Here is a 15,674-nt window from a genome sequence, read left to right on the forward strand (position 1 = left end):
TAAAGCTAACATCTACGACTTCCAGACCCTGGGCCTGCAATTCTCCTGCCTGCATAGGCGGTATGTGCCACTGCGACCAAACCCAGTGTGTAAATAGGAGTCCATGGTCTCCACAGTTAGGGTTGGGTTGGTCTAATTTCTCCCGTCACCAAAATTGGGTGGTCTGTGGCAATCTCCAGAGGACCTAGTAGAGCTCTGAGCCTTGAGGACTGTAGGCCTTTTTGCGTGATTGGCCCCGAGGGCCTGTCTGCTAATCCGTGCCTCTACTGTGTCTAACAGCCAACTCCACCTTACCAGGGTGAACTACAAAGTTTCAGATCCTGTGAATCTCTTGCTTGCTGTGCCAATTCCTGTGGCCATGCTGGGCAGTCTTTTGAGGGGACAGCTGATTAACTTTCAGTGTTGCTGAGTGCTGCTCTGGATCTCTGAAGGATGCAATGGGCTCGGCCACCACTGCTGCAAATTGTTGGCAAGGTCTATACAGGAACCAACTGCTTACAATTCCAATGAGCTACAGCCCCTTACTTCACTTCAGGTCCTTGGCTTTTTTGCTGGAGTCTCTGGAAGAGCAGTGCCAGCAGTCTGGTGCAGTGAGGCAAGGTGGCACCACTGTGGCCGCAGCCACAGCCACAGCTACAGCCACAGCCTTTGGAGGTGGATGAAGTACTTTTCTGTTCTCTTCTCTGCCTTCTGGCTTTGTTTCCACCACCTTTCAATTCTCAGTGCTCTGTCCCACTTTATGCTCGTTTCTTTCGTCAAGATGCTGTTTTCACAGCCATAGAGATCAAGTGTTTGGAGGACTGATATGTGCTGTTTCCCTTAGTCACCATCTTCCCAGAAGTCTTGTATTTTTATATCCTATTTTGCTCATCATTGTTATCCATGTTGGTACATATATGCTACAGATTTTGTTCTCATTGCTGTCATGTACAAAAACAAAAATTTTATCATTTTCTCCTTTAAAGTGTTTTGAAGCTTTGTTGAATTTATTCATATGTATTTCATGTTTCTTTTATTATAAACGGTATATTCTTTTTTTTTTTATGGTCCTAGAGATTGAACCAGAGGTATTCTACCTCCAAGCTATACCCCTAGCCCATACTTAGTTTTTGTTTTGAAATGGGGTATTGCTCATGGCTAAGAGGTTCACTACTTGATGAGGCTGCCCTCAAATCTACAATCTTCCTATTCTAGCCTCCCAAGTACTGGAATTACAGTTGTGCACCACCACACACAACTTTATTTTCTAACTAATGCTGTTGATATATTTTTAAAAAACTGATTTTTGTATATTTGCTTCTATATCATACCAACTTGCTAAATTCTTCTGCAAGCAATTTCGTACATTCACTTGGGTTCTGCATAATCACCAATAGATAATAAGTTTTATTATTTACCTCCAATCCTAGCATCTCTTACTTCTCTTTGTTGACTATTTTCACTACCTCTAAAATGATGACCATGGATAGGCATGGTGGTGCATGGCTGTAATTCTAGCATTTGGGAGGCTGAGACAGGAAGATTATGGTTTGCAGACAGCCTCAGCTACTTAGTGAGGCTCTTTGCAACTCAGTGAGACCCTGTTTCAAAGTAAAGACTAAAAAATAGCTCCGGGCGTGGCGGCGCATGCTTGTAATCCCCGTGCTTGGGAGGCGAAAACAGGAGGATTATGCAGGTTCAAAGCCAGACTTGCTGGCTTAAGAGACCCTGTTTCCAAATAAAAATATTAAAAAATAGGTTTCTGGCAGTGCAGCCAGGAGGTAGGAGGGTTTTCAGGAACCCCAGTACCACCAAAAATAAAAATAAAAAAGAATAAAAAATAGGGCTGGGGGAGTGGTTCAGAGGTAGAATGCCTCTGGGTTCCATCCCCAGTACCACAAAAAAAGAAATAAATTTGCAACTCAGTGAAACCCTGTTTCAAAATAAAGAATAAGCAGACGTGGTGGAGAATAAGCAGACGTGGTGGCGCACCTTTGTAATACCAGCATTAGGCAGGCTGAGACCAGAGGATTGTGATTTGTGGACAGCCTCAGCTACTTAGTGAGGCTCTCCACAATTTAGTGAGACCCTGTTCCAAAATAAAGAATAAGAGCCGGGTGTGGTGATGCACACTTGTAATCCCTGCGATTGGGAGGCAGACAGGAGGATTGCACAGATTTGAAGCCAGCCTTGCTGGCTTAAGAGACCCCGTTTCCAAATAAAATATAAAATAGGTCTGGGAGCGTAGCCCAGAGGTAGAATGGTTCCATCCCCAGTACCACCAAAAAAAAAAAAAAAAAAAAGAATGATGTCTAATAGCCGGACATGGTGGCACACGCTTGTAATCCCAGCATTTGGGAGGCTGAGATCGGAGGATCACGGTTCACAGACAGCCTCAGTTACTTACTGAGGCCCTCTGCAACTCAGTGAGACCTGGTTTCAAAAGAAAGAATAAAAAATAAACGGGAAGGGGATATAGCTTGGAAGTCAAATCCCCCTGGGTTCCATCCCCAGACCAGCAAAAAAAAAAAAAAAAAAAAAAAAGTGATGTCTAATGCTTTAGTAGTAGTGTTATCTGTAGATGTTTTAGTTAGCTTTTTCATTGTCATGACCCAAATACCTGACAAGCACAACTTAGAATAAGGAAGGTTTATTTAGGGTTCATGATTCAGAGGTTTTCGAAGCTTCAGAGGTTAAGTCCATAGTCAGCCAGATGAACATCTTCGAAGTGAATTAGGGCATGGCTGACGAGGAAAGCCATGCTCATCTCAATGGTGCTGGGAGAGATGGAAAGCCAGAGACAGACACAGTCCCAAAGATCATGCCCCAAGCAATCCACCTCCTCAAGCCACATTCCCTCTCCAAACCTGGCTACACTGTCCAACACATGAGCCTTGAGGGTACATTTTAAATCTACACCATAATAACACTCTTTGCAAGGCTAAGTAAGTTGCTTTATATTCTAGTTCTTTGCAGTACTGGGGAGGGAACCCACAGGCCCTCTTACAACTGAACTAGCTGCACGACCAACCCTTTTATACAGAGTCTTGCTAAGTTGCAAAGGCTGTCCTGAAACTCATAATCCTCCTGTCTTAGCTTCCCAAGCATGGGAATACAGGCATGCACCACCTTGCTTGGTTTTTTTCTTTTTCTTTAATCATGAATGAATGTTGGCTTCTAACAAATGATTTTCTAAATCAGGATGATCATATAATCCCCCCTCTTAGTATGTTAGTATGCAACATTGTTTGACTTTTTAATGTTTATTGATGTCATATCTTGTTTCATACTAGTCATCATTGGGGGAAGAAAATAGAGAATGAACTTGGGGTATTCTAACTCCGAGTTACACACCAGCCCTTTTATTTTGAAACAGGATTTGGCTACGTTGCTAAGGGTCTTGCCAAGCTGCTGCAGTTGGCCTATTCTGCAATTCTTGTCTCAGTTTCTCAAGTACTGGGATTAAGGTACATGACATCAGGCTGAGCTCACAAACCAACTTAAAAAAAAATGATACAGAGCATGGTGGCACACACTTGAAATCCCAGTACTTGTAGAGAGGCTGAGACAAGAGGATCGTGGGTTCATGGCCAGCCTCAGCTACTTAGAGAGGCACTCTGCAACTTAGACCTTGTTTCAAAAATAATAAAAAAAGGTTAGAGGTGTAGCTTGGAAATATAATGCCCCTGGGTTCAATCTGCAGTATCACAAAAAATAGATATATGAAAAATTTTTTAAATAATATAGCCAGGCACTGTGGTGCACATCTGTAATCTCAGCTACTCAGGAGGCTGAGACAAAAAAAAAATCCCAAGTTTGAGGGAACTTAGTGGAACCTATCTCCAAATGAAAAATGAAAGGATTAGAAATATAGTTTAGTGGAAGAGCCCTTCTGGGTTCGATCCTCAGTACTTCAAAAAACAGATAAAATAAAGTAAAATAATACACTACACACTGTGAAATCAACACAGAAACTAGAAAGTGGACTTTTTTTTTTTTGCATACCTATGATTTTCTTCCATCCCATCTCCCCACTTTCTTCACCCAGACTATTTCCTGAATCTTCTAATCATTCCTGATCTCCCTCTCCATACATATAATATATATATATATATATATATATATATGTATATATTAGTTTGACTTGCTTTAACTAAGGAATAAGTATGTTTACTTTTTTATTTTTTATTTTTTGCAGTACTGGGAACTGATCCTAGGGGCATTCTACCTATGAGCTACATCCTCAGCCCTATTTTTTATTGTAAAAGAGGACCTCAATAAGTATCTGAGGCTGGCCACAAACATGCAGTCCTCCTGTCTCAGCCTCTCAAGCACTGCAATTTCAAGTGCGCATTACCATACGGCTATGTGTACCTTTTAGAATGTAATTCTTTCACTCACTATTATATAGAAGCATTTTTGCATATAGACATAGCTCAATAATTTTCACAGCCATATAATATTAACTTAAGAATATACTTTAAAGCTGGGTGTTGTGTGCATACCTGTAATCCTAGTACTAGAGATGTTGTGACCGGAGGATCACAGGTTCAAGGATAGCCTCAGAAAATTTGGAGCCCTATTTCAAACTTAAAAAAATAAACAGACTGGAGGTATAGGTCAAAGGTAGAAAACTCCTGGATTTAATCCCAAGTACCAAAACAAAACACACACACACACATACACACACACACACATATATATTTATATGATTTATCCATTCAATTCAACATAAGCATAGAAATTGTTTCCAGCTTTCTGCTTTAATGCTGCTATAAACATTTTGTGCATATCTCCTAGTATATATTTTTAAGTTTCTCCTGCACCCTGAAACAGAAGTGCCTGGCATGTTTAATCATTAAGATGTCAAATTTTTCCATAAAATAGCTACACCAATGTACATTTCCCACCAACAAATCATACTATTGATGCACATCCTCTCAGATCTTTGATTTTGCTATCTAATAGATATAAAATGGTTATTATACTGTAGTCTATTATATGTTGTTCATATTATTTTCTTATATTTTCTCTGAAGCATCTTAAACTTTTTCATTCCTAATAGTGGCTCTGTGTCTTCTTTTGAACTTTTTTTTTTACCAAGTTTGTCTTACTATTTATTTTTGCTACTAAATCATTAATTTTTGTCCACAACTTTATTTTTCACTGCTATTTCTCCCCTAATATAAGGACTTATGGATGCAATTTTCATTTTAAGTACCATTTACAGATACCCTAAAGGTTTTGTCTGTGGTGTTTCCAAGATTATTCAGTGTCAAATATTTTCTAATTTCTATTTTCTGTAGGCAGAATTACTTGGAACTACATAAAAATTTTTAAGTTTCTCTTTAAATATTGGTTTATAGTTGAAAGGCACTGTTCTCAGATAACACTCTAATTTCAATTCTGATATTTGTTTTAACCCTTTATTATGAGACTGAAAAGAAGCTTTATCCAGTAAGACTGATGATTTTAAAAAATGGTATAAGTGAATTCCTAGTTCTTGGTTCATTTATCAAAATACAAAAAACTATTGAAAAATAACTAAACACAACTAAGCTATATCGTTATGGTTTCGATTTTAAATGTCCCCCAAAACCTCATGTATGGACAATTTAGCCAGATAAAGAGGCGGAACTTGGCCAGAGGGGTGGGTCACTGGGGGCCTGGTGCTAGCTGTTGCTTGTCTGTCTCTGCTTCTCTGCTGTCAAGAGCTGAGGGAGTCTTTTCCTCTCAGTCCACGCCCTACAGTCCAGCAGCCAAGTCATTCCTGTTGCCAGCTGGGTGATTCATGGACTAACCACTAAAATCATGAATCCTAAAATAAACCTTTCTTCCACTAAGTTGTGTTTGTCAAGCATTTTGGTCAGAGCAATAAAAAGAGCTAAAACACACATGCAAAAAGAGTACAACCGGGTATAGTGGTGCACACTTGTAATCCCAGCATTTGGAAGGCCAAGACAAGAGGATGGCATTTCAGGAACAGCCTCAGCTACTTAGTGAGGCCCTTTGCAACTCAGTGAGACTCTATTTCAACATTAAAAAAAATAAAGCCGGGCGTGGAGGCGCATGCTTGTAATCCCAGCATTTGGTAGGCTGAGACCGGAGGATCTCAGTTTGCAGACAGCTTCAGGTACTACTTAGTGAGGCCCTCTACAACTTAGTGAGACCCTGTTTCAAAATAAAGAATAAAAACTAGGGCAGGGGGTATAGCTTGGAGGTCGAATGCCGCTGGGTTCCATCCCCAGATCCGCAAAAAAATAAATAAATAAATAAATAAATAAAATTAAATTAAATTAAATTAAAAAATAAGGCTGGGGTGTAGCTCAGGGGTAGCATAACCCCAGGTTCCATCCCCAATACTGCAAAAAAAAAAAAAAGTACAGTTATTTCGTAGTTACAGGGAATACATTCTAAGTTCCCCAGTAGATCCCTGAAACCAGTTTATACCAAACCCTATATATACTGTTTATTCCTATATGTACATATTCATAATAAAGTTTGATTTATAAATTAATCAGTTGAAGATTAATAACATAAAGGGCAATTATTTTTAAAACATACTGTAATAAGCATTATGTGAATGTGGTCTCTTAGCAAAACATATTATACTGTACTCACCCTTCCCTTTTGTTGACCATAAATAACCAAAACAATGGAAAGCAAAATTGTAGACTGGAGTGAGGGGGTAATACATCAAGCCCAAGAAAGACAAGAAGGAAGGAAATAATAGAGTATAGAACACAATAAGAAGACAGGGAAAGTTAATACAGTCAAAAACTCCTTCTTCAAAGATTTTTGTGCTGAGCATATTGTCATACAATTGTAATCCCCGTACTTGGGAGACTGAAACAGGAGGATCATGAGTTCATGGCCATCCTCAGCTACTCAGTGAGATCCTCCACAACTTAGTGAGACCCTGTTTCAAAATAAAGAATATAGGGCTGGGGGAATAGCTCAGAGGTAGAATCCCCTGGGTTTCATTCCCTAATACCACAAAAGAAAAAGATTTTTGTAGACACCTCAGAAAAGAATAGTTGAAAATCCAAGTAAATAAAACATATAAATAAAAGGACTAACTATAGCTATACCAAAATTCATTTTAAAAGTTCTATTACAAAATATCCAAATATGTCTGAAAACTTACATAAATTTGGAAAACATATCAAGCACAAAATTACTGCATTCTAAAGTTGGTCATGGTGGCACATATCTGTAGTCCCAGTCTTTTGGGAAGCTGAGACAGCCACAGGTTTAAAATCAGCAACTTAGCCAGGCATGGTGGCACACGCTTGTAATCCCAGCACTTGGGAGGCTGAGACAGGAGAATTACACAGGTTCAAAGCCAACCTCAGCTACCTAGTGAGGCTCTCAGCAACTTAGTGAGACCCTGTTTCCAAATAAAGTATTAAATAGGTCTGGGAGTATAGCCCAGAGGTAGAAAAGGCCCTGGGTTCCAACCCCAGTACCGCCAAAAAAAAAAAAAAGCAACTTAATAAGACCCTGTTTCAAAATAAAAACTAAAAAGGGATGAGGGTGTGTCACAGAAGTAGAATAGCCCTGGGTTCAATGCCACTCAAACAAACAAAACAAAAATTAAAATAAAACTAGGGAGAAAACAGCCTTATTAACTTCTTGAAGGCTATATTTATTAATGCCCTTTACAACATAATTAATGAAGAAACTTCTTGTGTATTTTAAGTCCAATAATAAGATAAAAATATCATCACCATATCTACTGCTGAACAAAAGATGATATTCTCTCTAATGTAATAAGACAATTAATAGGCAAAAACAATTAGAAGGAAAAAAAGTATTCAGTATTTGAAGGGGACATGACAGTCCACACATAAAACACAGGATAGTCACCAACTGAAAAAAAAAAATATAAGAAATCAAGACACAGTACAAGACAATAGTAAGTAAAGAAAATCAGTGGTATAGGATCAAAACCCAATAGAAGAGACAAAAAGCCCAGAAAGACGTGCCTGTGTATGAAGGCCTGGTGCATGATGGGGACTGCCAGAGATTAGTAGAAAAGGATGAATTATATGGCACATAATGACTGAAGAATGGGAGCATTCTATGGAAAAAATTAAGTCAAATCCTTACCTCACATAATCTCCAGACATGGACTCCAGATGTATTAAAAGACAAAACATGAGAAGCAAAATTAAAACATAAAGCTAAAAAAGTTTATGAAGAAAAATATCTTCACTATCTTGAGGTAGAGAACTATTTCTTACTTAATGGTTTAAAGGAAGAAATCTTTGAGGAAAGCGACAGACTTTACCAGGGCAAAATGACCCATGTTTAGAGAAGGTCATCACGTATCAGTAAGGATAGATAGCACACCTGAAGTAAAAACCTGAGAGTAAAAATCCAGAAAGTCCACAGGAAAATAAACAAAAGTATGAATAAACAATTTATAAAAGAAATGCTAAATGTAGTACATATGAAGATACATTCGAACTTGTTGGTATTCAAAGAAGGAAAAATTAAAGAAATTTATACAGATAAAAATGACAATATTCATATAACTCAAAGTACTGCAAGGAAAATGGTAACACTGTATTTCTGGTCACAAAGTATTAAAGATGTTAGGGGAAAAATTGTTAATATTTAGAAATATTAAGTGTAGGAAAATTGAATGACCTAGAAGTCCTGCTCCCAGCTGTATATACTGCAGAGGAACTCTTACACAGGACTATAATGGCACACACAGATACTCAAGCAGTGTTCATGTGATCCCAGTAAGCACAGTGGAGAATTATGCATATAGATATGCCAAAGGAGTGACCTTTAGTAGGCTGTCTAGAGATATATATACAGCCTCACAACATAATGTGGCAGAAAAATATTTATATCAATACTATTTATATTAAAACACGCATAATGCTATATGTTAAGAATAAGAAAGGCAGAATGAAGAACGGATTAAAAGTGATAGAGATCTGGGATGTTGCTCCGTGGTAAAGTGCTTGCCTTGCATACACAACACATGCAATCCCCAGTACCAGAAAGACCAAAAATAAATAATCAAGTTTTAACAACTAAAAAAAAAAAAAAAAAAAAAAATTGTAAGAGATTGAAGGGTGAGAATGGAAACAGAGATAGAAAATATGAAGATATATAACAAATAAGGGAGGTTTTTGCATTGGTAAATAACATGCCATGAAGAAACTACAGAGTATAATTAATTCAGTTTCTCAAGTGCAGGAACCAAAAAGTATGAGAAAATTTGACACAACCTAAAGAAAAGACAAACCTCATATGCCTGTGTGTGTGTGTGTGTGTGTGTGTATGTGTGTGTGTGTGTGTGTGTGTGTGAGTGTGTGTGTATGTGTGTGTAGTACTGGGAATTGAACCCAGGGACATTTTATCTCTGAGCTACACCCCCAGTCCTATTTTTCTTATTCTTTATTTTGAAGCAGGGTCTCACTCTTGCAGAGAACCTCACTAAGTTGCTGAGGCTAGCCACAAACCTGTCTCAGACTCCCAAGTCCTGGGATTACAAACTTGTGCCACCACACTTGGCCTCACAAGCCTTTAAATATATATATTCGCATGAACTTCTTAATTCTCTGTTGGCCTCAACCAACTTTGAGGTTCACTCCCAGTACTAGCCATTGCTTACCTGTCATTATTTTTTGAATCTGCAATAAGGAATTAACAAAATTAAGGCTATAAGCTGTTTGTTCAGTCATTAAAAAAGCAAATACTTACTAGCCCTCTATTAAATAGATCATTAGGCTTTATTCAAGTGGACTCTTCTGAGAGTAAAAGGTTTTATTTTTGTTTTGTTTTTTGTTTTGGGGGTTTTGGGGGTTTTTTGTGGTACTGGGGATGGAACCCAGGGGCCTTCTACCTCCGGACTACACTCCCAGACCTATTTTATATTTTATTTGGAAACAGTATCTCTTAAGCCAGCTGAGACTGACTTCAAACTTGCGTGATCCTCCTGTCTCAGCTTCCCAAGCGCGGAGATTACAAATGTGCACCATCACGCCCGGCTCAACAAGCTCTTTGCTACCTGAAAACCATGATTTTCTGTGTCTCCTGATAGCTTCCTTCCCATCTTTCTGGCTTAGAATAAAATGCCACCTGGTCAAAGAAAGCTACACTGACCAGCCGTTTAAGGCTTTATTTTAACACCAGGTAAATACTTGCTTTTCCACTGCACCTTTTTATTTAATAGCACAACTCTTTCCTCACTTATGTATAATTCAGTTGCTCACTAGAACAAAACTCTATGAAGACAGGGAAATGTCCAAGTCCTTGCTAGATCCTCATTCTTAGAACTATAATCACAAATTGAAAACTTTAATAAATATGAATTAAAAATAAGTGAAACAATAAATTCCTATTCAAAAATTTGTCTACTAAACTGTACTTAATTCTCCAGATAGGTGAATGTGTGTGGTTACATTTAAGTAAGCTAAGCTATATATTTCCAAAGGAGAAATCTCTAAAGAATGGATAATTCTTCCTTACAACTTCATAACTGCTTTATCAAAACTCAAATTTCCAAAAAGTGAAGTTAACTCAACTTCAACTGACATGATAAAAGTATCCTGTCGTGTTTGCAGAAAAAAATATTAACCACAGAAAACATTTGTCTATATTCTTCAAACCTACACAAAATTTAGGATTTAAATCAAAATTAATATTTTTTCAGGCAACATATGAAACTAAAATAATTTTAAAACTCATACCTGTCCCTTCTTCCCATTCATGCTCAGAAGGCCAATGTTAAACACTGATAAAGGTCACAACTAATTTCAGAATGTCAAACCTGGAAAAACAAGGTCAAATAACCAAGGAATTTGCAGCATTCCTAGAATCACTGTATCAGGAAAGACTGAGTATCAGGTCAACAGTGGTACAAAGAGAGAAACAAAGCACTTTCACCTGATTCTCTGATCATCAAAACATGTGTTTTTATCTCAAGTAGAATGAGGATATTTTCCAAGTACTTTCATTTAATACCTTGCAAAGAAAAAGAAAAAAAGAAAAAAAAAAGCACCCCTTTCTCCCTCTCTCCCCTACCCCATACTGCCATACTGCTTCAGGAGAACATGGGACAGAAGTCACAGGCACAAATACACCAGTTATTCCAGCCCAGGGACTGGTATATGCCCAAGATGAGTTTGTGTGTTTGTCATTTTAAAGCACACAGCTAAATGTATTCAATTTTAAATACCTGTCCTTTTTTTTTTCTGAAATTATGCCCTCCTTTTCTTGTGTTTTGAAATGTCTCCTTCTGTCAGATGGTGATAGCAGATGGTGTTTTTAATATCTTTTTCTGGCAAAATAAAACTGGCAATCTCTAAAGAGAACACAAATAATATAAAATTCCCACTACTCACAAAACCCAAAGGTGTACAAACCAAATACTGAAGGTCTGAAGAGAGAAAAAGGTTTCTTGTATTGCAATACAACCAATGGGACAGTAGCAGCCTTTGCTCCTAATCCATTTTAGGGAGGGCTAGGGTTTTTCTTCCATGTCCTTTGCTGTGCTATTCTTCAAATCTGAAACAATTTCTACTAGCTGTTAATAACAAACATAAAATGATTGGGCTATTATGTCAGCCTATTTCATGGAAGATTCTAAAGAGAAAAGTAGAAAAAGAAGTAACAAATGAATGTAGAAAAAAATGAAAAAAAATGAATTATCTAAATAGTACAACCAAGATGAATGAAAGCATAAAACTCTATCCTGTGCCAAATTTAACAACTGATGCTATTACTCAATATAAATTGTACATTGTTTATGTGAAATTCAAATTGGAAAAGCCTCCCTACATAAACAAAGTAGTGCCAGGTTCTAAGGCTGCCTATATAGCTGTATTGTCCTAGACTATCCAGGTAGCACACTCAATTCAGAACTCAAGAACATCTTTCTATTAGAAATGTAATTCAGTGTTAGAATGCTTGCCTAGCATGCATGAGGTCTTGGGTTCAATCCCTATCACCCCCACCCAAAATAAAGGAGCATCTTCCTCTCTCTCAGGTGCTTGAATTTGGAAGGAAATGGGTGGTCCTAAGAATGAATACACACAGACACACACACACACACACACACACACGGTGGTAGTCTGGAGACTGACCCTTCAAGGGGCGATTTTACCTATGAGCTACACCCAAAAACCAGCAATTCCCTTTATCACTTTGATGCCCACATAGAGAAGAACATTTCCCTAAACTGCCCCTCTCCTGCTATTACAAACTGGGAAACAAAAGGAAGTTAACTCTTCCTAAGGACATAAGCATGGGTCCCAGAGCTCCAGGTCATTCCCATTAAGCACTGTTTCTAAGTCAGGATCATTCTGAAAAAGGTTTGTGGCAAACTATGCATGTTTTGTGTGAGTATGTATGTGTGGCAAAACATTACAAAATTTGCCACTGTTATCATTTTTAAGTGTGCAGTTCATGGCGTGAAGTACAGTCACACTGTTGTATAACCTGAATCATGCACCTTATTCTGGATTCCCAAGAACTCTGCAGGTAGTTCATGATATGTTCCCTTTTGCATAAGAGGACATTATTTGTGCCTATAATCCTCAACCTTCCCATTTTCTAGAGCTTGCTCTCAAGAGACCCTTATTTTCTATATTCTAGACTACCAATCATATTATAATCCAGGTACAAAACTAAATTAATTAATATATCCTAAAGCCAAGTTCAGTCTTAGGTCCTATGCATTCAAATTAACATGTCAATTGTGAAAGCAAATGCTACATGTCTACTTTCTAGTCAAATGAAGATTTACAATCCTTCTTTGCTACAATATTCCTTTATTTAATTAAAAAAAAATACTCGACTGAGAGGCTCTCTTCATTTATACTGCTACCACAGCTATCTCTGGTTTTATGAGACACAAAAAAATTAAAGGCTTTGTTCAAATAACTAAAAAATCAACTTTCACAATAGATACACAGCATATATTAAGATACATAGCTTAATTGCTTTTGCCCTCAATAGTGTAATTTTTACCCTTAGCAACAGATATAGAATATAATAGCTTTTGCCATCAATCTGCTACAAATGGTTCATCTGAGCAAAAACCAGTTTTCCACTGTCCCTGCTTATTAATGTTTCAAAATGTTAGAACAGTTGAGTGAACCTGGGACAACTATGAACTATCACAAGGCAAACAATGTGACAAAACTGTACTTGAGCACTGCAACTACACCATTCTATTTCCTTCAAGGCTTACACAGAGCCTATTCTACCAAAGATCTATTTCCCTATGAATGTCAACAGCTGGATTTTTAAACAGAGATATACTGTTTTGTTAATGAGAAACAATGGCATCTCAGGTGTCATTCTTGTGTTCCCCTGGCTAAACTGCTGGAAAAGAAAAGGTCTTTCTTGTCTGCACTCTGTACAATGGCTGGAGCACTAAAGGAACCATGACTGAATGGTTCTGAATGATGGTTATCACCATCAGAAGACTGGTTCATTCACCCTGTAGATGATCCCAGGAATATGGATTTCAGGATAATTAATGCACAGAAAGAATGACCCACAACAAATGACAAATCCCCAAAGCATGGGAATGGCAGCTCTGCTAAGCAAACACAATGATCATATTTTTCAAACTATAGCTGTATTTAATCCAATCTGTAGTGTGGTTCATTTCACAGAAATTACTTTATAGCTTCAGGAATCCCAAGAAGCCCTAAGTACCAGCAGTACAAATTTACATTTATTTATTTTTAAGCAGATTAATAAACAATAAACTAATTAATGAACCATAATGCCTTTATACAGACCTGCATAGGACCAGATTTGCTCATCTCAAACAAAGACTGCCAATCATTTTGCTTCATTCTGGGACAAAAGAATTCTACTATAAAATGAAGTTACAGAACAGAGAATTAAACCAGAAAGGTGGCCATCCAGGTGACAGAGATTTAAAATAAACACCAGGACTTAAATTTTTTTTTAATTTTGCCGGGCGTGGTGACGCACGCTTGTAATCCCCGTATTTGGGAGGTTGAGACAGAAGGATCGTGCAGGTTTGAAGCCAGTCTCAGCCACTTAGTGAAAACCTGTTTCAAAATAAAGAATATTAAAAAAAAAAAAAATAGGAGCCGGGCATGGTGGCGCACACTTGTAATCCCAGCACTGGGGAGGCTGAAACAGGAGGATCGCGCGGGTTCGAAGCCAGTCTCACTACATTGTGAGTTTCTCAGCAACTTAGTGAGACCCTGTTTCCAAATAAAATATAAAATAGGTCTGGGATTGTAGCCCAGAGGTAAAAAGCCTCTGGGTTCTATCCCCACACCACAAAAAAAATAAAATAAAATAAAAATAAAATAAAAAATAGGGCTGGAGGTGTAGCTCTGAGGTAGAATACCCCTGGGTTCCATCCCCAGTACTACACATAAAAAAATTAAAACTTGATGGCATGATCAAACAGTTAAACAAATAAATTAATAAAGTGTGTGTTGAGATATCCTGTGGTCCTGTGGCATTAATAGCAGTATCTGGTTCCTAGGAGCCTCTTTCTAAGCCCAGTGTTTTGATATCTATTTTTGCATTAGAATTTATAACATTCCTGAGAAATGAAATAAGACCAAAGACCATCTTGCCAAATTTTAGTTGGAAACACAAAGCCAAGTCAAGGTGACGCTGTTAGTGAAGTTTATTAACCGTCCCCAGCATAATGCAGTCAGTCATAGATGTCAAGTGAATTCAGATTTAAAACAACGCCCCCAGTCATCACAATTAATCAATCATAGTACCCTTTTCCAGAGACTGCACTAAGTCAAATCCTAAATCAATAGTAGTTTGCAATAATTAAAAGTGTTCAGTGTATACCAAGCACTGAGCTAAAAAATCTAATGGCATTCAGTTGAATTCTTACAACAAGTCTTTTATGTTAGGTACTATCATTAACCTTGTTTTATAGATACAGACACATATTCAGAAGTGAATTTGCCAAATCCCTCAGAACATCTCAAACTTGGATTTGAATCTAGCATTTAACTCAAAAGTCCCGATGTTTACTACTACACATCTGGCCTTCCAAACCACTGATGCTGGTACATACCATTTCATAAAATACTGAAATAATGTAGGTCAGAAAATCAGCTGACTTAATTTTCATAAACCCATAATTACCAGACCTGTGAATCTGAGTCTTCATTTGTTTAAAAAAAGTTACACTAAAATCTCTCTCTCCACTCATAAGGTTTTTGTATAGGTAACACAACATAGTACATGTTAGTATGTTATTCAAGCCAGGCATGGTGCATATGCTTACCAACCCCAGTCCTTAGGAGGCTGAGACAAGAGGATTGCAGATTCGAGGACAGACTCAACAATATAGTGAGGCCCTCCTCAGCAACTTGGTAAGACCCTGTTTCAGAACAAAAATATGTGTATTATATACATAGCATATATATTATATATATTTATGTGTATATATACATACATACATATTTATTTTAAAAAATAGGGCCAGGCACAGTTATACACACCTGTAATCCCAGTATTTGGAAGGCCAATAGGAAGACTGAAGGCGCACAGCTAGCCTCAGCAACTTAGGCCCTCCACAACAGTGAGGCCTATTTCAAAATAAAAAGTAAAAAGGGTGGGGGTGTAGCTCAGAGGTAGACTGCCCCTGGGTAAACCCCAGTACAAATAAAATAAATAATAAAAAAATACAATACAATAGAGCTAGA

This window comes from Muscardinus avellanarius (genome assembly GCF_963383645.1).
Source record: "Muscardinus avellanarius genome assembly, chromosome: 1".
In the NCBI taxonomy this organism is placed as follows: Eukaryota; Metazoa; Chordata; class Mammalia; order Rodentia; family Gliridae; genus Muscardinus; species Muscardinus avellanarius.